Source organism: Ricinus communis, chromosome 8, assembly GCF_019578655.1.
Source record: "Ricinus communis isolate WT05 ecotype wild-type chromosome 8, ASM1957865v1, whole genome shotgun sequence".
In the NCBI taxonomy this organism is placed as follows: domain Eukaryota; kingdom Viridiplantae; phylum Streptophyta; class Magnoliopsida; order Malpighiales; family Euphorbiaceae; genus Ricinus; species Ricinus communis.
The window spans coordinates 20600001-20626120 of record NC_063263.1 but is presented as its reverse complement, the minus strand read 5'-3'; the positions used below and the strand labels follow the sequence as shown (position 1 = coordinate 20626120).

Genomic DNA, 26120 nt, shown 5'->3' with positions numbered 1-26120 from the left:
TTCCTCTCTTCTTCTTCCTCGACTTCCATTCCTTTCAATATCGACATTAGGCCCCCGAACTTTTTCTTATTGCAATTTGGTCCCTCAACTTTCTTAATTACTTACAATTTCATCCTGCAGAATTCCAATTTGACCCCCAAACTTCTTTTTAGCCTTTCAATTAAGCCCCTAACTATTTAATTTGGGTCAAAACCGAATTATTGAAAATACACAATTACAAAAATACCCCTGACCGACATATTTATTTACAAAAATACCAAGCTCACAAATTTCTATTAAAACCCCATAAAAATAACATTATACTTTCAATCCTTATTCCAAAATAAATTTCCAATTTAGTCCTAACACACAATTAAATTAAATAATCAATTTCCAACTTAAAATTTAATACTACTAATCAATTATAATACAATTCTTTTCCAAAATTCTTTTATAAAAACATCCCTTACAATTTCTACCATAATTTTCCAATATATAATTTTACTTATATAAATATGCATTTGGGAAAATTTTGAATAACTAAATAAAAAATATAATTTATTCCTCAAATAATTTATTTAATTAACTCTTTAAAAATCAAACTAATTGGATATGGAAAAATAATTCATTTATTTATCTAACATGAACATTCAAAATTTGTATTTAAATCATTCCAATTAAACCGAATAAAAAAATAAAGCTAAAATTAACTTAAATAAAAACTCATTATTAAATATATAAAAATTCCGGGTGTTACATTAACTCACAGTTATGACAACCTCCTAGCTTTGCTCCGATGCCTCGGGTGGAGCAAGTCGAACTGACGGAATTATCTAATCATGAAAACAATTAAATCAGTAAAACATTTAACAATTAACCCTAGGCTTAGACTCATAGGACTGACTGTCTAAAAATTTTGACTCGGGTAAATTCTACCAAAAGTTCGGTAGAACCTCCCCTAAACACGGACGTTTAGCCCCCGTAAAATGGGTCCAGAACCTGCCAGAAAATACTTCAAATATTTCAACAATTATTTTTAACCGGAGTCGGGTCACCAACACTTGATTGTTTTCCCAACTCCGCCACACATCACAAATCACGACTAATGGCAGACGGTCTGACAATTAATTATTTTAGCTCCCAATATTTTTCTAATGTTCAACGCAATTCAATAAACACATAATTTTATCAATGAACTCTAAAATCAACGGCTACAGAATTACCAAGACGCTTGATCACTATGTCGACTCGCCTCCAGCCACCGGAGTCCGATCGACGATCCGAATGCACCAACGGACTCGAAACAACATGTTGATAATGATTCCAGCTTCCGATCTTCCGATCCGACTCCCAATCATCTAGAGAGACTTACAGACTATCTCGCCGTCGATTATCAAACGAAGTCCGATCGCAGCGAAATCGGTGCCATTAGAAAGCTTGAGCTGAGAAAAGTCTGAATATGTCCTCTGATTGGCCAAAGCTCGCAGGAACTCGTCGAAAAATGCCCAAGATCCTGGCTGCCCCCACTTTCTCTCTCCACCGCAAACTTCCAACTCCGACCACCAAAAGCGTCACCACCACCTCCGAAATGAAGCTCAGGCCAAGGGGAGTCGATCGCCACCGAAATCTCCTATCGCTGATGTCGTAATGCCTTAAATGGCGTTGATAGCCGCTGCAGCTTTTTTTTGCGCTCACTACCGCCACCGTCCTCTGCTGGAGCTGCTGCCGCTGACGCCAACATGCTTGTCGACCCCTGCAGCACCTCCGGCCAGCTTCGCCGCGCCCTAGATGGTCGGCCATGGACGACACCCGAAGGTCCTTCTCCCCCTCTCCTTCTTCCCAAGACACCCCGATCTCCTTCCTTTTTCTTTCTTTTCTATATTGACTTTTGGTCCCTGAATTTTTCTTCTTTACCATTTAGTCCCTCAACTTTTTAATCACTAACAATTTCACCCTACAATTCGATTAACCCTTAAACTTTTCTTTAGCTTTTCAATTAAGCCCTAACTATTTAATTTGGGCTAAATTAGAATTACTGAAAATATGGAATGACTTATTTACCCTTGCTTTTAAATGTGAAATTATTGAAATACCCCTAGGGACACATTTAATTATAAAAATACCAACCATACAAATTTTCATTAAAATTCCATATATTAATAAAATTATATTTTTAACCCTTATTTCAAAATTAATCATCAATTTAATCTTGACGCTTAATTAACTTAATTAATCAATTTACTAACTATTTTCCAATTAAAATCAACACCATTTGCTAATTAAAATTTATCATTCTCCAATAAATTCTTTATAAAAATATTATTTACTATTCCTTTCATTACTTTCAAATATAGGAAAAAAATTAATTGACAAAAAATATAATCTATTTTTTAAAAAATTTACTTAATTAATTTCTTAAAAATCATACTAATTAGATATAGAAAATACTCCCTTATTTTGTCTAGCATTAAAATTCTATTTAAATCATCCCAATTAAATCAAATAAAAATAAAATAAAATTAATTTAAATAAAAACGTATTATTAATTATTACTAATATTTTTATTATTATTAAAAAAAATTGCGGGTATTACACCTGTATTTTGTAAATTCCCTTAATTGCTTGGATTAGACTAAACTCTTGTATTATATAACATCTTTTCATCAATGGAAAGAAATATATGATTGATACAAGATTAAGAGAAATGATGGGTCGGTCTGAGGAAGAAACTCTTATGACTTCTAGGACACATCCATGATGTATAGTGGCTTTGAAGAAAACAATAATGACAAATTGAACGGGATTAATATAAGAAAACATTAAAGGGGATAAAGAAAATGGAAAGAGATACAGAAAGAGTAATAATAGAGAAAGAAAAGAGAGAGAAAGAAATGGAAGAAAAAGAGAGAAGAAGAAAGAAATGAGAAATAAAAAATAAAAGACAAAGATTATATATAAGAAAATGTAAGAATCTATATATATATATATATATATATATATATATATATGTATATATGAAAGTAATATTTTAAATATATTTTCTCTTTTTTACTTAGCAACTTGTACGAAGTTAAGCATTATTTATCTAAATTATAAGAAATCTTAGTTTTATAAAGTGTTAGAATATATTCAAATTATAATCTCTCATCTAGCACAAGAAATTTAAGCTATTAAAATCAAATTAATATCCACCATTAATACTTAGAATTTATTTTTTAAAATTAATTACTCATAATTTCTAAAATAGACTTTTTCACTACTCACTTGTGTTTTTCTCTTTCATTTTTCTTTAATTATTAAAAAAATAATGCTACAAGTTTTAATTATTTTTCTCTATTTATTGAGCTTAATATTTTAATCCATTTACTACCTTTTTTGGATGATTTATTATTATCATATGCTTTTAGTTTAATTATTTTCTCATCGAGATAAGATCGATAGCGGCTCACCTGAGAAAAGTGAGGTTAGATTCAAAATTTATAATGTTATGATATTGACCTTCGTTTCAGGAGACAAGCATTGCGTCTAGGTAAGCGACATTTAATTTAATTGATTCATCTACAAAAATATAAGAGATGTTTGTTCTGGTCGCTTAGTGATATTATATGGTAATATCAAAGTCTAAAAGTTTGACTTTGTAGTTTAAATCTTAATAGTTTCCTTTTCTATTTAAATTTCTTTTGATTCTTACATTAAAGTTGAGCTCCATGAGCTTGATAATTTAAAAAGTAGACACCACTAGTTTATGCTAGAATATTATTATTATTATTATTATTTATACTGCAATTTGATTATTAATTTAATTTTCAGTTTAAATTTATCTAACTTAAATCTATTAAAATTTAAAAAGTAATGAATTAAAAAGGTGATTTTACTCTAATAAAGTAACTTAAAATATTATATATATATATATATATATAATAAATTGTAAAATATTAAAAAATTATTGAGCAATAATATGAAATATAAAGTGACTGAATTTTATTTAAAAACCAAAAAAAAATAAAAGTACTATATTATAATTTAAAATAATTAAAAGCTAATTTTATTGTAAAATATTTTATCTAATTTTATTATAAAAACGGATCTTTCAAAACTATCTTCATTTTTATAATTAAGATTGTATAAATTAATTATTTAAGCTTTTAATATTAAACTAAATTTATTTTATTAATCCCGCACAATATGCGAGCTAATGTCTTGTATATAAATGAAAGCAAGATTTCATCTTTTGCTTTCTCTCTCCTCACTTGAATTTTCGTTGATTTTTAGAGCATTCCTTTGGATTATAGTGAGTACTTAATTTTAAATATATAATTTTACCATTTGATAATTTTCAGTGTGTGATTTTTTTCAGACAAAAAGAGATGTATGGTTAAAATTCATGATAAAAAATGTATTTCACCAGTGAAAAGTATCAATTATCAAGATCTAGTTATCTTCATTCTGATCAGTCATCATTATCATATTTCTCGTATTTGATAATAGGAGTTTAGAGCTGAACAACTCAAAACATTAATGTTTGACCGTTAAATCAATCTCACTGGATCAATGAATTCTTAAACCGTGATTTAACGGTCAAATAATAAAATTAAGAGTTATTAAGCTCCAAAGTCATTTTATTAGATATGGGAAACATGATATTGATAGTTAATAGGAGTAAAAGTGGTTGAATCCTTACAAATCGAAATTTTTCAATATAAAGATACATATTTTGTCACGATTTGTAACCATACATCTCTGACTAGAAAATACCACACTAAAAATTATAAAATAGTAAAACTACAAATTATATTTTTGTACTTATCTCTAATTTAAAATAATTTAATTAAAAGCTAATTTTATCATCAAAAGTTTTATATCATTTTATTATAAAAATTGGATTTTTTAAAAGCTTTATATGATTTTATATAATTAAGATTATATAAGTTAATTATTTCAAGTTTTAATATTAAATTAAAATTATTTTATTTATCTTTGCACAATATGTTGGATAATCTCTAGTATATATATGAAAGCAAGGTTTTATTCCTTACTTTCTCTCTCCTCACTTGAGATTTTTTATAATTTTTACGGTATTTCTTTGGATTGTAATGAATACTTAATTTTAACTTTTGTGAAAGTCTCTTTCGTCTTTAAAACAATATTAATTGTTAATTAATATTACTATAACAATATTCACTTCCTCTATTATTATATATTTTATTAACAACTCTTGATTTTGAAATTGTGTTAATTTTGTGTCTCATGATCTCCCTGTACTAATTTTATGTCTTATGATCTCTCTTCTGATAAATAAAAAGTCATTATTTTATGACCACAACCATTCCAATATAAATTGCCATTTTTTCATTCGTATATTCTATAATTTCTATTTCCAATATCTCCATCTTGAAATAAAACTAAAGGCCAAGGGATGGAGGGAAATGCACAAAATATAGCTTTTGAAATAGCATTACCATAATTTATAATCTTATTTTAAAAACTCTCAAAAGGTATGCTTAAAAAATTATTTTAATTCGTTAAGTTTCATGATTATTTTACTATTCATGTTAGTGTCTTTTTGTGTTTTTGCATGATTATCAATATGAATAACTTTGTATATCATAGAAATTAATTAGTTATATAATTTAATAATTACATTATTAAATATTTAGTTTATTTTTTCTATTATCTTAGGTTTTGAATTTTATTTTAAGATCGATATCTTTTTTATTATTATTTTAGATCTAATCATTTATATATGTAACATTTATGGTTAAAATTCTAAAACTAAATATTACGGACCAAATTAAACTTTTAGTGTTGCTACGATGTTAACTAGTGGAATTCAAATTTAGAAATGGATTTTTAATAATTTCATCAATTAAAAATTATATATATGACAATTATAATTTCTTAGAAATTGTGAGTAACAGTATAATATATAATGCATTTGAATTTTATTTAGATTAAAAACACCATATTATGATTCAAAAGAAATTTATTTTAAAATTAATTTCATTCCAAAATTTTGTATCTCATTTTATTTACTTTAAAAGATGTTTTGATTTTATTTAGTTGAAACTATATATATATATATATATATATATATATATATATATATATATATATATATATATTAACGAGTTTATTAACTTTAATATAAACTATTCTATTAATCGCGTAAAATGGTTCGGGAAAAGGTCTAGTTTATTTTTATGGGGATGAATTGTCATGATGTTGATATTCTTATGACTCTTCTTACTACTTTACTGATCTCAAACTCTCTGGATTTACTTGTGTCAATAAATAGAGGTCTATATTTTAATAATATTTTATATTTAAACCTTATGAATGAAAATTCATTTTAATTTGAAAAAAAAATTATCTTGTTCGTGTACACCAGCAAAGTTGAGCTAAAAAACTAGAAAAGAATGGTGCAAAAAATTAATTTCTTAAATATTAAAATTACATGTGCTTTAAAAAGAGTACATATACACAAGCAATCAATTACGATATACCATATTTAGTGTCCATATGAATAAATAACAATAATATTTTGAAAAAAAAAGTATTATTTTTACATATTATTCTATGAGAATTCAAATTGTAAGAAAGAAACCAATAAAGGACATCAAAAAGCAAACAATATTAGCAATTAGTTATAACTTAGTCGATAGACATCTTTGGGTTTGCTCATTTAAGGTAAGTTATCAAAACAAATGACAAAAATAGAAGCAAAAAATTTGCATGGAAACACCACTGCCTACTTCAATAAATAAAACTCATTTCTTCTCCTATAAAAAGAATTATAAAGTAAAAGAGACACATTCATATTGTTGCAATTTAACAAATTTTAAGCAAGAAAACTAGAAAAGAAAGTAAGCATATATATACCAAAAAGAGATGGAAAAAGAGAGCCCTCGCCGAGGGGAGTCGATTGCCACCGAGATTAGCCGACAAGGCTGCCGGAAATGGCCGGAAAAGCGTCCGGAAGCCGCTACTTCTTCCTCGCGCTTTCCACCGCTTTCCGCCAACGCCAAGCACTTTGTTTCACCAAGATGTGCCATACCACGGATGCATGCCTCTCTTCTTCTTCCCCGGCCTTCTCTCTCTCCTCCCGATTTATTTTCTCTTTTCTTTCTTTCTTTCTTTCTTTCCTTCCAATATCGATATTAGGTCCCTGAAATTTTCTCTTACCTTTTGGTCCCTCAACTTTTTTAATTACTATCAATTTCATCCTACAAAAATTCCAATTAATTCCTAAACTTTTCTTTAGATTTTAAATTAAGCCCCTAACTATTTAATTTGGGCCAAATTAGAATTATTAAAAATACACAATTACATATTTACCCTTGCTTTTAAATATAAAATAACCAAAAAGCCCTTACCGATATAATTAATTACAAAAATACCAAACATACAAATTTTCATTAAAATTTCATATTAATAAATTATACTTTTAATCCTTATCCCAAAATAAATTTCCAATTTAATCCTAACACACAATTAATTTAATTAATCAATTGCTAAATATTTTTCAATTAAAATTTAATAACATTAGCTAATTAAAATACCCTTTTCTCCAATAATTCTTTTATAAAATATCATTTACAATTTCTTTCATAACTCCCAAATATAGAATTTAACTAAATATATTCATTTGAGGAAAAATTTTGAATAACCAAAAATATAATTTATTTTTCAAATAATTTACTTAATTAATTTCTTAAAAATCAAACTAATTGGATATAGAAAATAACTCATTTATTTGTCTAGCATTAAAATTTAAAATTGCATTTAAATCATTCCAATTAAACCAAATAAAAATTAAATTAAATTAATTTAAATAAAAACTCATTTATTAATCATTATTAATATTATCTTTATTAAAAAAAATTGGGTATTACAGAGCCTATCAAGTAATTTTATATCCAGGACTGTTGTGGTAAAGTTACATGCAGGGACTTGTCAGGTAATTTTATCAAGCACCAACATGGCAATTTTACATCCAAGGACCTATTCAATTATTTTCCATTATGGTCCTATTTGGTAATTTTGCATATAAGGACCTAGTCGTCAGTTTTCTATCTAGGGCCTAAGCAATAATTCTCCGTCTAGGAGCAATATGGTAATCTTTCAGTACAATATTATAATTCCCTTTAATGCTTATTAGGTAGTTGTCCATTCAGAGACTTATCATGTACTTTGTCATCATGGACCAATTCATTAATTTTCCATTAAGGAGTAGTTGGTTAGTTTTTTATCCAAGGACTTGTCAAGTAATTTATAGTTTAGGGCATATGCGGTGATTTTCTTTAGGGACCATTCTAATAATTTTCAAACTATGTCACAACGACCAATCTAGTCATTTTCCTTCTAGGACTTATTAGGTATTTTTCAATCCAAGATTTGTTAGGTAATTTACTATTGAGGTACCTATGTAGTAAATTTCCCTTAAAGACCAATATGATAATCTGTTCAGGAATAATTACTCTTTCGTGAATGTACCTCACCCCTCTTTTATTCACCTTTATTGCGACAATCAAGCTGCCATGTATATTGCTAATAATCTAGTCTATCATGAACAAATAAAACACATTGAAATAATTGTCATTTCATTCGTGATTGCATCCAACAAGGCCTTCTTACTACTGGTACATTGTGTCTCAACATCATGTTGCCGATATTTTCACTAAGGCCTTGGGAAAGAAACCATTTCAACTTTAGTTGGCGAGTTGGGAATTCGAAATCTCCATGCCCTAACTTCAAGGGGCGTATTGAAAACTAAGATGGACAGACCTGTAGAGATAAAGTGTGGGAATGCCTATGGTGCATATAAAAATAAATCTAGTCAGCTGACTTAAATAGATAAGATGTGAACATGTCTAATAGAGTTGTATGGTGCAAGTAGAGTAAGTTTAATCAGAATACTTGCAGAGAGAAGACGTGGGCATAACAGAGATAGTTCTAATATGTATATCACTCGATAATAGGATTAAATAGAACTCTTATATTATGTAAATCTCCTTAATTATTGGGATTAGTTAAAACTCTTGTATTGTGTAAATTCCCTTATTTGCTTGGATTAGATTAAACTCTTGTATTATATAACATCTTTCCATCAATGAGAAAAAATATATGATTGATACAAGATTAACAGAAAGGATGGGTTGGTCTGAGGAAGAAACTCTTATGACTTCTAAGACGCATCCATGGGTGGCTTTGAAGAAAATAATAATGAAAAATCGAACGGGATTAATATAAAAAAATATTGAAAGAGATAAAGAAAATGGAAAGAGATAAAGAAAGAGTAACAATAGAGAAAGAAAAAAGAGTGAAAGAAATGGAAAAAAAAAAGAGAGAAGAAGAAAGAAAGAAGAAATAAAAAATAAAAGAAAAAGATTATATATAAGAAAATGTAAGAATCTATATATATATATATATATATATATATATATGAAAGTAATGTTTTAAATATATTTTCTCTTTTTACTTAGCAACTTGTATGTAGGTTTATATATATATATATATATATATATATATATATATATATATATATATATATATATGTATATGTATATGTATGTATACGTATATATATACTAACGAGTTTATCGACCTTAATATAAACATTCTATTAATCGCGTCAAATGGTTTGAGTTAAGGTCTAGTTTATTTTGATAGGGCTGAATTATCAAAATGGTGATATTCTTATGACTCTTCTTACTGCTTTTATTGATCTCAAACTCTCTGGATTTACTTGTGTCAATAAATAGAGGTCTATATTTTAATAATGTTTTATATTTATATCTTATGAATGAAAATCTATTTTAATTAAAAAAATTATCTTGTCCGTATACACCAGCAATGTTAAGAATGTAAATGAATAAAACTTTGATCACATAGATATGTACAATCTCTAATTATAATTTAATCTACATAATTGGTTACAGAGTCTATTTCATGACAGACAATAAAGTTGAGCTAAAAAAATTGGGAAAGAATGGTGCAAAAGTTAATTTCTTAAATATTAAAATCACATGTGCTTTGAAGAGTACATATACACAAGCAACCAATTATGATATACCATATTTAGTATCCATATGAATAAATAACAATAATTTTTTGAAAAAAATTATATTATTTTTACATATTATTCTATGAGAACTCAAATTGTAAGAAAGAAACCAATAAAAGACATCAAAAAGCAAACAACATTAGCAATTAGTTATAACTTAGTCGGTAGGTATCTTTGGGTTTTGTCAAGACCCCACCTGTGGGCCCGTGACCGGCACTAGGGAATGGGTAGGCGTAAGGCCACCGAATCCCGTAGTAAGCCTGATTCTACTAACTCAATTAAATCTCATCTCAAATTAATATTATGTAAGCCACAAATTATCTTAACAGTTATATTTTACATAATTACTTCGGTCTACTAGAAAAATTAGGCAAGACCCGAAACTCAGAAAATTACCACTGATACCTCTACTATTACTACTGCGGAGAATCTAAGATTTTTACAATTTGACATACCAAATCAAACACCACCCGATGATGAAGAAGTCGGGTTACTGAGTAAGAATCGCAGGAAGACTAATAGTCACGAATCTGAAAAATAGTAAATGGAGACTGTCAGTCTCGAGAGTGAGCTAAAATTAAATAATCTAGGTACTATTGCATTCTTCACAGAAAATATAGATTATTCGAATCAGTATATCAACCATACACATAAATACCAATCATACTATAATCATACCATAATTAATTAATAAATAGATAAATAAAAATATATTTTTACTTTTACGGGACGAGTGGCTCAGTAGAACCCTAACCCCAAATTCTAGTAGCATTTTGGCTCTCTTAATCCAATAAGACTGGCGCTCAAAGAGCAATGCTCGACCAGGGACCTTACCTCCAGTCTGGTCACTTAAGTATCCAAATAAGCTGGCGCACAGAGAGCAATGCTCAACCAGGGACCTTTACTCCGGCATCTCATTCCAATAGGACTGGTGCCCAGAGAGCGAAGCTCGACCAGGGTCCTTAACTCTAGTCCGATCACTTAATATTCACTATCTTCCTAAGCCTTTTAGCTTTCTTATTCTAATAAGACTGGCGCCTAGAGAGCAATGCTCGACCAGGGACCTTACCTCCAGTCTAGTCATTTAAGTATCCAAATAAGCCGGCTCCTAGAGAGCAATGCTCGACCAGGGACCTTACCTCCAGCAATTTACTCAAATCAGCCCAGAGAGCCATGCTCGACCAGGGCAAAACTCATAATAATCTTATTACTTGTCCATGATCATTACCGGTGCGCACACAATCTTGATGTAACCCATCAGGTGGCATGTTCTACGAAAGCCACATTCCCAAATCGCAATCATCACATTTAATAAATATCATTGTCTAATGAAATCATTCAACACATATTGAAATAAAGATTAAAAATTTAAGGTAAAGCAACGTGCAATTATTAATATTGCGGTACTAATCATCATATTACGCATAAATTTCTAAAATAGCATATTAAATTCAGACTTAGAAATAGTGCAACGATTAAGTGACTTTAACTCACTGATTTAGCAACCTCCTAGCTCTGCTTCGGGGCCTCAGTTGGAGCAAGCCGAATAGATAGATCATCTAATCACGGAAAAACAATTTATCAAAATGCTGAAACAATCGATCATTAATCCTAAGTCTAGACTCCTAGGACTGACTGTCTAAGAATCCCGATTCGGGAGAATTCTACCAAAAATCCGGCAGAACCTCCCCTACAACACGAACATTTACCCCCCGTAAAAATGGGTCCAGGACCTGCCAGAAAAACACTTCAAATATCCAACAATTCAAGCAACGGGAGTCGGGTCCCCAGACTTCACTATTTTCCCGACTCTGCCACACAACACAAAACACGAGGCAGGCAAACCGACAGACAATTTTTGACTCACAAATATCAAATACTCAACACAAAATAATAAGCATGAATTAAATCAAAGAATTTCCAAAAATTAACGAGCCAGAGAAAATTACGGAAACGCTCGATCGCTCGGTCGACTCGCCTCCAGCCACCAGAGTCCGATCGACGATCTGAACTCACCATTGGACTCGAAACAACACGCTGATGACGATTCCTGCTTCCGATTTTCCGATCTGACCCCCAATCATCCCGAGAGATTTATGAACGATCTCGACCGTCGATTCCCAAACAGAGTCCGATCGCCACGAAACCGGTGTCTTTGTGAAGCTGGAGTTGAGAAGAGTCGGCATACGTCCTCCGATCGTCCATCCTCCACGGAGCTTCTGGAAAATCGAAAATCGGCCAGCCACTTAACTCCTCCTCCGGCCACCAAAATTGACGCTACCGCCAAAAGGGAAGCTCTCTTCTAGGGAGCCGATCGCCACCAAGATCTACCGGTAGAAAGGGGTCAAAGCCGGCCTTCTTGCGCTCGCTACCGCCAAGGCCACGACACTAGCAGCCTTCTCCTCTGGTGCCCCGACGCCCGAAGACCGATCTCCTCATCCCCGCACGATTCTCTCTCTCCTTTTCCTTCTTCCCCGATTCCTCTCTCTCTCCTTTTCCTTCTTCCCCGATTCCTTTCCTTTCAATACCGACATTTGGCCCTTGAATTTTTCCTTATTACAACTTGATCCCTCAACTTTCTTAATTACTTACAATTTCATCCTGCAGAATTTCTAATTAAGCCCTAAACTTCTTTTTATTCAATTAAGCCCTTAACTAATTAATTTGGGCCAAATTAAAATTATTGAAAATATATAATTATATATATACCCCTGACCGACATATTTATTTACAAAAATACCGAACTTACCAATTTCCATTAAGACCCATAATAATAAAATTATACTTTTAATCCTTATTTCAAAATAAATTTTCAATTTAGTCCTAACACACAATTAAATTAAATAGCCAATTTGCTAAATATTTTCCAACTTAAAATTAAATACCACTAGCTAATTAAAATACCAATTTTCTCAAAATTCTTTTATAAAAACACCCTTTACAAATTCTTTCATAATTCTCCAATATATATATATGTATATATATATATATATACATATATATATATATATTTGGAAAAAATTTGAATAACTAAAAATATAATTTATTCCTCAAATAATTTACTTGATAAATTTCTTAAATATCCAACTAATAGGGTATAGAAAAATAAATTATTTAATTGTCTAATATTAAAATTTTCATTAAATCATTTCAAATTAAACCAAATAAAAATAAAATAAAACTAATTTAAATAAAACTCATTTATTAATTATTATTAATATAATCATTATTAAAGAGAATTTCCGAGTATTACAGGTTTGCTCATTTAAGGTAAGCTATCAAAACAAATGACAAAAATAGAAGCAAAAAATTTGGATGGAAACACCACCGCCTACTTCAATAAATAAATTGGGCGACCTCCTCTAGCTCCTCGGTTGGTGAGAACAAATGGACAATCTAGTCACGGAAAATAATTTATCAAAATGTTTGAAACAATCGATCATTAATCCTAGGTCTAGACTCCTAGATCGACCGCCTAAGAATCTCGACTCAGGAGAATTCTACCGAAAATCGGCAAAACCTCCCTACAACACGGACATTACCCCAGAAAACAGTTCAGACCGCGAAAAACACTGCAAATATCCAACAATTCAAACAACGGGAGTCGGGTCCCCAAACTTCACTATTTTCCCGACTCCGCCACACAAAATACAAAACACGAAGCAGGCAAACTGACAGACAATTATTTTTGACTCACAAATATCATCAAATACTCAACACAATCAATAGACACAAATTAAATCAAAGAATTCTAAAATTAACGGGCCAGAGATAATTACCGAGACGCTCGGTCGACTCGCCTCCAGCCGCCGGAATCCGATCGACGATCCGAACACATCATCGGACTCACAACAACGCACTGATGACGATCTCCGCTTCCGATTTTCCGATCTGACACCCGATGGTCCGGAGAGATTTACAGACGATCTCGGCCGTCGATTTGCAAACGAAGTCCGATCACCACAAAACCGGTGCCATTTCGAAGCTTGAGCTGAGGAGAGTCGGGATACGTCCTCTGATCGTCCATAGCTCGCCGGAGCTCATCGAAAATGCCAAAAAACGCTGATGCCCCCTACTTTCTCTCTCCACCGGATCTTCTCGCCACCACAGGCCGCTAAAAGAAAGCTCTTCGAGGGGAGCCGATCGCCACCAAGATCGCGGCCGAAGCCGCCCACACGCACACTCGCCGATCACCGCTGCCGCAGCCACATTCGCCTCGCGCCCGGTTGCCACCACACCGCAGCCTCCCGCCTCCTCCTTCTTCTTCCCACGCCTCACTCTCTCTCCCCGATCCTTCTTTTCTTTCTTTCAATATCGACATTTGACCCCTGAACTTTTCCTTATTACAATTTAGTCCCTCAACTTTCTTAATTACTTACAATTCCATCCAGCAAAATTCCAATTTAACCCCTAAACTTTTCCTTAGCCTTTCAATTAAACCCTTAACTAATTAATTTGGGCCAAATCCGAATTATTGTAAATACTTAATTACATAAATACCCCTGACCGACATATTTATTTACAAAAATACCAAACTCACAAATTTCCATTAAAACCCCATAAAAATAAAATTATACTTTCAATCCTTATTCCAAAATAAATTTCCAATTTAAAATTTAATACCACTAATCAATTAAAATACCAATTTTCTCAAAATTCTTTTATAAAAACATCCCTTACAATTTCTACCATAATTTTTCCAATATATAATTTTATTTATACATATACATATACATTGGAAAGAAATTAGAATAACCAAAAATATATTCTACCCTTCAAATAATTTACTTAATTAATTCTTAAAATTTCAACTAATTGGGTATAGAAAAAGTAATTCATTCAATTGACTAATATTAAAATTTCCATTAAATCTTTTCAAATTAAACCAAATAAAAATAAAGCTAAAATTAACTTAAATAAAAACTCATTATTAAATATATAAAAATTTCGGGTATTACATTCTCCCCCCCTAAAAAAAAATTCGTCCTCGAATTTAAAAGAAAAGGGGCTTCACTCAAGACTGAAACTAATTAGGAATCTCTCATCTCCACTCGGCTTCTCGAGAACTTTCCTTGGCAGAAACTAAACTCAACCACAAGACTCATCGATAAAACCCTTAAACAAAACTGGCGAACCTGAAAATCTGCGATCCTCACTTACTACTCCTCGGAAACCAAATCTTCACTTGCTTCCACACACTAAGGGTTCAACACGAGCAAAAGATCGCAAATACACTTCCTCAACTCAGACTTACAAACAACTGGATTTGACCTCAGAGAACATTACTAATACTTGGCGGCAAGTCCAACTTACATGCCACCTCACCAACCTGCCGACAAAACCAAGGGTTTCCACACAAGAAGGGCCAACTCTGATCCTGCCAAAAATCCATTCACCAAATTTCCTTCCTAATGACGTGTCCCTTGCACGTACAAAAAAAAATCCTTAACATCCACATCACATCATCCACGACATACCATCCATCTAGTTTCCATAACCGACACAACTCATGCCATCCTGACATAAGATTCCTCTTTGACTAAAATCCAAAAGCCTCCTTTATAATCCAACATGGGGCTTACAGCTCCACATACTTACTCTCTCAGCAACTTAGCTCGTCATCCAGAGAATTCCCAAGCTAACACAATTTACTTTGAAAAATTTACTTATTTATTTACTTTATAATCATCATTGATAAAGCTTTATCATCTTGGAAAAACACTTTTGTAAAATCATAAAATCTCCAGCCATTTCTCTTTATATGAAATTCTACAATATCGCGCACCAGGGTGATGATGCCCCTATCACCAAGGGTTGCAATGCACGATGTATGATGCATGCCCTAAAATGAATTTATGCATGCCTAATAGTGAAATGCCATAATGCACTCTCACGGGACTGGGCGCAATATTGTATTTTTAAAACACTTATTCTACTTAGAAAAATAAATAATGTTCACTTAAGTTTCTCTAGATTCCGAGCATCCGAAAATACTCTTGCCACCTTTCTTAAGCTTCTTACAACCATAAAAATCAACCATAAAGCTCTGACATCCACTCAACTTCCCAGGCACTAACTTCGGCGCTACTCAATAAGGTGATGCCTGATGCGATGACGAGGCAGTCCATGACACGACTGCAACCTCGCTTTGCACTAAATCTGACTGCGGTGCCCACCATCGAAACAACAATTGAAGCATCCAAGGGCCCGCCTGCACTAATCACTTGATGAAAATGGCACGATTCTACCGCGCTTCGGATCTTCCCATTGCTACAAAGCTCATTCTCAGCATAGCACCAAAGACAAGCTCACGAGAAAGGAAAGACTGACTCTCTAACAGTGAAGGTTGAGACACTAGAGTCAATGAAAACAAAAAACAGACTTGATCCTAACTCCGCAGTACCAAGAAAAATCTTAACTTAGGTTGAAGGAAATCTAAACCTAAGCTCTGATACCAACTTTGTCACGACCCCACTTGTGGGCCCGTGACCGGCACTAGGGAATGGGTAGGCGTAAGGCCACCGAATCCCGTAGTAATCCTGAAACTCACAACTCAAACAAATCTCATCTCAAATTAATATTATTAAAGCCACAAATTATCTTAATAGTTACATTTTAGATAATTACTTCGGTCTGCCAGAAAAATTAGGCGAGACCCGAAACTCATAAAATTTACAACTGATACCTCTACTCTTGCAACTGCGGAGAATCTAAGATTTTTACAATTTGACATACCAAATCAAACACTACCCGATGATGAAGAAGTCAGTTCTTTGAGTAAGAGTCATGAGGACTAATACGAATCTGAAAACAAGAAAATGAGATCGGAGAGTGAGTTAAAATCAAATAATCTAGGGACTATTGCATTCTTCTCAGAAAATATAGATTATTCAAATCAGTATATCAAACCATGCACGTAAATACAAATCACATTATAATCAAATACCATAATAAATAAATAAATAAAAATATATTTCTACTTTTACGGGACGTGTCACGACCCCACCCGTGGGCCCGTGACCGGCACTAGGGAATGGGTAGGCTTAAGGCCACCGAAACCCGTAGTAAGCCTGACACTCACTGATTTAAACAAATCTCATCTCAAATTAATATTATTAAAGCCATAATTTATCTTAACAGCTACATTCTACATAAATACTTCGGTCTGCCAGAAAATTAATAATGATAATAATTAAATGAAAAATTAAAATTGCAAATGAATAATCACAGTAGCAAATCAAATTTTATGCATGACACGTGCATAAGCGATATATGACTTTAACTCACAGGTTGGGCGACCTCCTAGCTCTGCTCCGGTGCCTCGGTAGGAGCGAGCCGAACGAACTGACAATCTAGTCACGGAAAACAATTTATCAAAACGATGAAACAATTACAATAGATCCTAGGTCTAGATTCCTAGGACTGACTGTCTAAGAATCTCGACTCAGGAACTACCAAAAATTCAGCAGAATCTCCCCTACAACACGAACATTACCCCCCGTAAAAACGGGTCCAGGACCTGCCAGAAAAACACTCCAAATGTCCAACAATTTAAACAACGGGAGTCGGGTCCCCAAACTTCACTATTTCCCGACTCCGCCACACAGCACAAAAATATGACTATGGCAGGCAAACTGACAAACAATTATTTTTGACTCACAAATATCATCAAATACTCAATATAACCCAATAAACACAAATTTAAAATCAATGGATTTCTAAGATCAACGGCCAGAGAAAATTACCGAGACGCTCGGTCGACTCGCCTCCGGCCGCCGGAGTCCGATCGACGATCAGGACACACCATTGGACTCACAACGACGTGCTAACGATGATTCCCACTTCCGATTTTTGGATCTGACACTCGATCGTCCGGAGAGATTTACGGACGATCACGGCCGTCGATTTGCAAACGTAGCCCGATCGCCACCAAACCGGTGCCATCGCGAAGCTTGAGATGAGGAGAGTCGGGATACATCCTCCGATCGTCCATCCTCCGCAGGAGCTCGCCGAAAAACCGGAAAACACGGCCACCACTTCGCCGAACTCTCCTCCGACCACCAAAGCCGGCCAAAGGAAGCTCTCTGAAGGAGCTGATCGCCACCGAGATCGGGGAAGGCCGGAACGGCAAACGGCCTTGCCACACACGCGCGCCACGCTCTGCAGGCACAACAAGACGCCTCCCCCGGAGCTCGCCACCGAGATCGTCCCTCTCTCTCTCTCTACCTTCTCTCTCTCTCCGATTCCATTTCTTTCAATATCGACATTAGGCCCCCGAACTTTTCCTTATTACAACTTGGTCCCTCAACTTTCTTAATTACTTACAATTTCATCCCGCAGAATTCCAATTTGACCCCCAAACTTCTTTTTAGCCTTTCAATTAAGCCCCTAACTATTTAATTTGGGCCAAAACCGAATTATTGAAAATACACAATTACAAAAATACCCCTGACCGACATATTTATTTACAAAAATACCAAGCTCACAAATTTCCATTAAAACCCCATAAAAATAACATTATACTTTCAATCCTTATTCCAAAATAAATTTCCAATTTAGTCCTAACACACAATTAAATTAAATAATCAAATTCCAACTTAAAATTTAATACTACTAATCAATTATAATACCAATTTTCCCAAAATTCTTTTATAAAATCATCCTTTATAATTTCTTCCAAAATTTTCTAATATATAATTTTACTTATATAAATATGCATTTGGAAAAATTTGAAGAGCCAAAATATAATCATTTCTCAAATAATTTATTTGAATAATTTCTTAAAATTTCAAACTAATTGGGTATAGAAAATAACTCATTTATTTGATTAATATTAAATTTTTCATTAAATCATTTCAAATTAAACCCAATAATAATGAAGCTAAAATTAACTTAAATAAAAACTCATTATTAAATATATAAAAATTCCGGGTGTTACAGGACGAGTGGCTCAGTAGAACTCTAACCCCAAATTTTAGTAGCCATTTTGGCTCTCTTGATCCAATAAGACTGGCGCCCAGAGAGCAATACTCGACCAGGGACCTTACCTCCAGTCTAGTCACTTAAGTATCCAAATAAGCCGGCGCCCAGAGAGCAATACTCGACCAGGGACCTTTACTCCGGCATCTCATTCCAATAGGACTGGCGCCCAGAGAGCGAAGCTCAACCAGGGTCCTTTACTCCAGTCCGGTCACTTAATATTCAAATAAGCCAACGCCCAGAGAGTGAAGCTCGACCAAGGTCCTTTACTCCGGCATCTCACTCAAATCAGCCCAGAGAGCCATGCTCGACCAGGGCAAAACTCATAATAATCTTATTACCGCAATTTACTCAAATCAGCCTAGAGAGCCATACTCGACTAGGGCGAACTCATAAAAATCTTATTACCCGTCCATGATCATTACCGGTGCGCACACGGTCCTGATGTAACCCATCAGGCGGCATGTTCTACAAGCCACATTTCCCAAATCGCAATCACCACATTTAATAAATATTATTGTCTAAAGAAGTCATTCAACCATATCAAAATAACGATTAAAAATTTAGAGTAAGACATCATGCAACTCATGTGGAAAACTGATAATATTTGGTATTATCATAACATTACTATAATAATACTTATATTATCTTCAATAATTAATAATCCAGTGAAATTATTTACGTTGCGATACTAATAACCATATTAAGCATAAACTTCCAAAATAGCATATTAAATTCAGACTTAGTAATAGTGCAACGATTAAGTGACTTTAACTCACAGAATTGGGCGACCTCCTAGCTCTGCTCCGGCGTCTCGGTTGGAGCAAGCCGAACAAACGGACAATCTAGTCATGAAAAATAATTTATCAAAACGCTGAAACAATCGATCATTAATCCTAGGTCTAGACTCCTAGGATTGATTGTCTAAGAATCTCGACTCGGGAGAATTCTACCGAAAATTTGGCAGAACCTCCCCTACAACACGGACATTATCCCCCGTAAAAACAGGTCCAGGACCTGCCAGAAAAATACTGCAAATATCCAACAATTCAAACAACGAGAGTCGGGTCCCCAAACTTCACTATTTTCCTGACTCCGCCACACAAAATACAAAACACAAGGCAGGCAAACTGACAGACAATTATTTTTGACTTACAAATATCATCAAATACTCAACACAATCAATAGACACAAATTAAATCAAAGAACTCTAAAATTAACGTGCTAGAGATAATTACCGAGACGCTCGGTCGACTCGCCTCCAGCCGCCGGAATGCGATCGACGATCCGAACACATCATCGGACTCACAACGACGCGCTGATGACGATCCCCACTTTCGATTTTCCGATCTGACACCCGATCGTCCCGAGAGATTTGTAGACGATCTCAGCCGTCGATTTGCAAACGAAGTCCGATTGCCACGAAACCGGTGCCATTTCGAAGCTTGAGCTGAGGAGAGTCGGGATACGTCCTCTGATCGTTCATGGCTCGCCAGAGCTCGCCGAAAATGCCCAAAAACGTGGCTGCCCCCTACTTTCTCTCTCCACCGGATCTTCCGTCTCCGGCCACCACAGGCGTCGCCGCTGCTACCAAAAGAAAGCTCTCTTCGAGAGGAGCCGATCGCCACCAAGATTGACCGGAACGACCTTCAAAGCCTCGTCACACGCACACCTCGCCACTGTCGACCAGCTCGCGCCCTGGCGGTTGCCACCGACGTCGCAGCCTCCCGCCTCCTTCTTCTTCTTCCCGCGCCTCACTCTCTCTCCCCGATCCTTCTTTTCTTTCTTTCAATATCGACATTTGACCCCTAAACTTTTCCTTATTACAATTTGGTCCCTTAACTTTCTTAATTACTTACAATTCCATCCAGCAAAATTCCAATTTAACCCCTAAACTTTTTCTTAGCCTTTCAATTAAACTCTTAACTAATTAATTTGGGCCAAATCCGAATTATTGTAAATACATCATTACATAAATACCTCTGACCGACATATTTATTTACAAAAATACGAAACTCACAAATTTTCATTAAAACCCCATAAAAATAAAATTATACTTTCAATCCTTATTCCAAAATAAATTTCCAATTTAAAATTTAATACCACTAATCAATTAAAATACCAATTTTCTCAAAATTCTTTTATAAAAACATCCCTTACAATTTCTACCATAATTGTTTTCAATATATAATTTTATTTGTACATATACATATACTTTGGGGAAAAATTAGAATAACAAAAAATATATTCTACCCTTCAAATAATTTACTTAATTAATTCTTAAAATTTCAACTAATTGGGTATAGAAAAAGTAATTCATTCAATTGACTAATATTAAAATTTTCATTAAATCTTTTCAAATTAAACCAAATAAAAATAAAGCTAAAATTAACTTAAATAGAAACTCATTATTAAATATATAAAAATTCTGGGTATTGCAGTAAAGGTGCCATAAGGTTTCAAGTTCAAGGAACGATAAAGGCACCAATTGACCCTAGTGCACATAGTAAAACAAAGAGTTGGATTACCTTTTCATATATTGATTAATTCATATTAAACGGTGGAGGGACTTTTGATGGGCAAGGAGAAATTGCTTGGAAAAATAATAATTATGCCCAAAATCTTAAATGCAATTCACTTCCAATTGTAAGTGTATCAAAACAATATCTTGCACATATTTTTTATTTTACAAGATTGTTTTACAATGGTACTAACAAAACTTTTTCCATATGTTTCTTATTCATTTAAAAATTGCTCAGAGTTTAAGGTTCAATTTTATCACCAATAGCATTGTCCAAGATATAGCTTCTATTCAGAGCAAGAATTTTCACGTAAATATTTTAGGATGCAAGAACCTCACCTATCAAAACTTTACAATTACTGCACCTTCAACTAGTGCCAACACAGATGGTATTTGTCACGACCCCACCCGTGGGCCCGTGACCGGCACTAGGGAATGGGTAGGCGTAAGGCCACCGAAACCCGTAGTAAGCCTGACACTCACTGACTTAAACAAATCTCATCTCAAATTAATATTATTAAAGCCACAAATTATCTTAAATGCTACATTTTACATAATTTAATCGGTCTGCCAGAAGAACTAGGCGAGACCTGAAACTTAGAAAATTTACAACTGATACATCTACTATTACTACTGCGGAGAATCTAAGATTTACCAATTTACATACCAAATCAAATACATCACCCGATGATGAAGGAGTCAGTTATCAATAAGAGTCGAGAGGACTAATCACGAAAAATTAAAAATGAGGTATGGGTCTAGAGTGAGCTAAAATCATATATCTAAAACAGTTTCAAACATTTCAATATCACATTCATTAAATTTTTAAAAATAATTAATAAATCACGCGAACCATACGTGTCATGTTAAGACATATGTGTCATGCCATGCTTAAACAAAAATTATTCCACATACAACGGGATAGAGTGCTTCAGATAACCCTAATCCCAACTCTAACATCTCGATTTATTTCAACACTTATGTCTCAACTAACCTCAACTCTAACATCTCAAACCTCTCATTCCAACAGATCGGGCGCCCCGGAGAGCAAAGCTCGACTAGGGACCTTACCTCCAAATCGGCCACTTAACTCTCGGCCTTAGCCTTTCGGGCTCTCTTATCCAATAAGATCGAGCCCAGAGAGCATAGCTCGACCAGGGACCTTACCTCCGGTCACTTAAATTTCCAAATAAGCCGCCCGAGAGCAATGCTCGACCGGGGACCTTTACTCCCGTAACCACACTCTACTAAGCCCAGAGGCGATGCTCACTGTGGTAGTCCTAATCTTTCTTTCTCAAAATTTTTACCTCTTTACCCTTTTCCTATCTCTCTCATATTATATTGGAACACTCATCCAACTCCTATGTTCTACTGTCGTCCCATCCTGAGTCATCATGCAATATTAAAATTGGTGATAAAGGAAAAACATATTTAAATAATAATTAAAAGCATCATGAAAATAATGATAATAATTAAATAAAAAATTAAAATTGCAAATGAATATTCACAGTAGCAAATCAAATTTTATGCATGACACGTGCATAAGCGATATATGACTTTAACTCATAGGATTGGGCGACCTCCTAGCTCTGCTCCGGTGCCTCAGTTGGAGCGAGCCGAACAAACGGACAATCTAGTCACGGAAAACAATTTATCAAAACGCTGAAACAATCGATCTTTAATCCTAGGTCTAGACTCCTAGGACTGACTGTCTAAGAATCTCGACTCAAGAGAATTCTACCGAAAATCCGGCAGAACCTCCCCTACAACACGAACATTACCCCCCGTAAAAACGGGTCCAGGACCTGCCAGAAAAACACTCCAAATACTTAACGATTCAAACAATAGGAGTCGGGTCCCCAAACTTCACTATTTCCCGACTCCGCCACACAGCACAAAAACACGACTATGGCAAGCAAAACTGACAATTATTTATGACTCACAAAAATCATCAAATACTCAATATAATCCAATAGACACAATTAAACCAAGAATTTCTAAAATTAACGGGCCAAAGAAAATTACCGAGACGCTCGATCGCTTGGTCGACTCGCCTCCGGCCGTCGGAGTCCGATCGACGATCCGAACACACCATCGGACTCACAACGACGCGCTGATGACGATCCCCGCTTCTGATTTTTTAATCTGACACCCGACCATCCGGAGAGATTTGCGAACGATCACGACCGACGATTTGCAAACGAAGCCCGATCGCCACGAAACCAGTGCCAATGCAAAGCTTGAGCTGAGGAGAGTCGGGATATGTCCTCCGATCGTCCATCCTCCGCCGGATCTCGCTGGAAAACCCAAAAACGCCGGCTGCCACCATTTTCTCTCTCCACCGGATCTTCCGATTCCGGCCACCACCGTCGACACCGCCGCCGCCAAAACAAAGCTGAGGCCGAGTAGTCGATCGGCACAAGATCAACGACCACCGACGCAGCGCCGCGGCAAGGAAGCTTCGGCCATTTTCCTCCCTTCAGGCCCCGCTTCTGGCCACCAAGACAGCCGCCCGACGACGCACGCCACCGCAGCTCCTCCTTCTTCTTAGGCTCTCTCTCTCTCTCTCTTCCTCTCTTCTTCTTCCTCGACTTCCATTCCTTTCAATATTGACATTTGACCACTGAACTTTTTCTTATTACAACTTGGTCCCTCAACTTTCTTAATTACTTACAATTTCATCCCGCAGAATTCCAATTTGACCCCCAAACTTCTTTTTAGACTTTCAATTAAGCCCCTAACTATTTAATTTAGGCCAAATCCGAATTATTGAAAATACACAATTACAAAAATACCCCCAATATATTTATTTACGAAAATACCAAACTCACAAATTTCCATTAAAACCCCATAAAAATAAAATTATACTTTTAATCCTTATTCCAAAATAATCCTCCAATTAAATCCTACACACAATTAAATTAAATAATCAATTTCCAACTTAAAATTTAATACTACTAATCAATTATAATACCAATTCTCCCAAAATTCTTTTATAAAAACATCCTTTATAATTTCTTCCAAAAATTTTCAATATATAATTTTACTTATATAAATATGCATTTATAAAAAAAATTGAATAACCAAAATATAATCATTTCTCAAATAGTTTACTTAATTACTCCTTAAAAATCAAACTAATTGGATATGGAAAATAACTCATTTATTTATCTAACATGAACATTCAAAATTTGTATTTAAATCATTCCAATTAAACCGAATAAAAATAAAGCTAAAATTAACTTAAATAAAAACTCACTATTAAATATATAAAAATAAAAAAAAAATTCCGGGTGTTACAGTATTCATATCAGACGATCAAATGGGATCAACATTATTGATTCAAATATTAGCACTGGTGATGACTGTATCTCCCTCGGTGATGGTAGCCAACAAATATGTGTCACTAATGTTAGATGCGAACTCGGACATGGAATTAGTGTGGGGAGCTTAGGAAAGTTTAAGAATGAAGAACCAGTATCTGGATTTTTTGTAAAGAATTGCACCATCTCCAATACTACTAATGGAATGAAAATAAAGACTTGGCCTGCATCATATGGTGGCACTGTATCTGATATGCATTTTGAAGATATTAAAATGGAAAATATGTGGAACCCTACCATTATAGATCAATTGTATTGTCCATGGAATCAGTGCAACCCAAAGGTAAGTAATTAAAAGTAAAGTAGACTTTTAGAATTCTGAATATATATAGACATAGTTGTAAACTAGATTTGATCGATTATTTCTTTTTTTTTTATCTTATCAGATTCCATCAAAAGTTAAGATTAGCAATATCAGCTTCAAGAATATTAAAGGCTCTTCAGCAACTATTGTAGCTGTTCAACTTAACTGTAGCAGTAGCGTCCCATGTGAAAAGGTGGAGCAAGCTTATATTAATTTAACATATAATGGAATTGAAGGACCTCCAAAATCTAAGTGTGCAAATGTCAAACCTAAACTTACGAGAAAAATATTTCCATCTGGATGTTAAAACATTTAGCATTTAATATCTTTTCCTTTTTTAATTTCTTTATGAATCACAATGTTGAAATGAAATCTAGAAAATATGTTTTATTGTAATAAATAAGTTATGCTTGGCTTTATTTATGTAGGCTTCATGAAAAGTTAATTTCTTTATGTATAAATGAATACACTCGTCTTACCTAATCTATTTTCTTTTTTAACTTTATCTATTATAAAATTAATTTTTTTTAAAAGTTATATTTAAGAAAATGCCTAAGAGTATATGTAAATCCTTATTTTACATTTTTTGTATGATTAAATTATCATATGCTTTTATTTTAATTCTTTTCTCATCGAGGCAAGATGGACAGTAGTTCAACCTGAGAAAAGTGATATTAGATTCAGAATTTTCAATGTTATGGTCTTGACGTTCACTTCATGGGACAAGTATCGCATCTATGTAAGTGACATCTAATTTAATTGATTCGTCTATAAGAATATAAGAGATGTCCGTTAAGATCACTTACTAACATTATGATGCACTAGAGTCTAATTTTATTTCATTTTATTATAAAATGGATCTTTTAAAATAATCATAATTTTTTATAATTA

General features: G+C 33.8%; 1 pseudogene; it reads left to right on the top strand.

The window, feature by feature from the left end:
• Positions 1–1438: 1438 nt before the first annotated feature.
• Positions 1439–25536, top strand: LOC107261911 (annotated as a pseudogene).
• Positions 25537–26120: the final 584 nt, after the last annotated feature.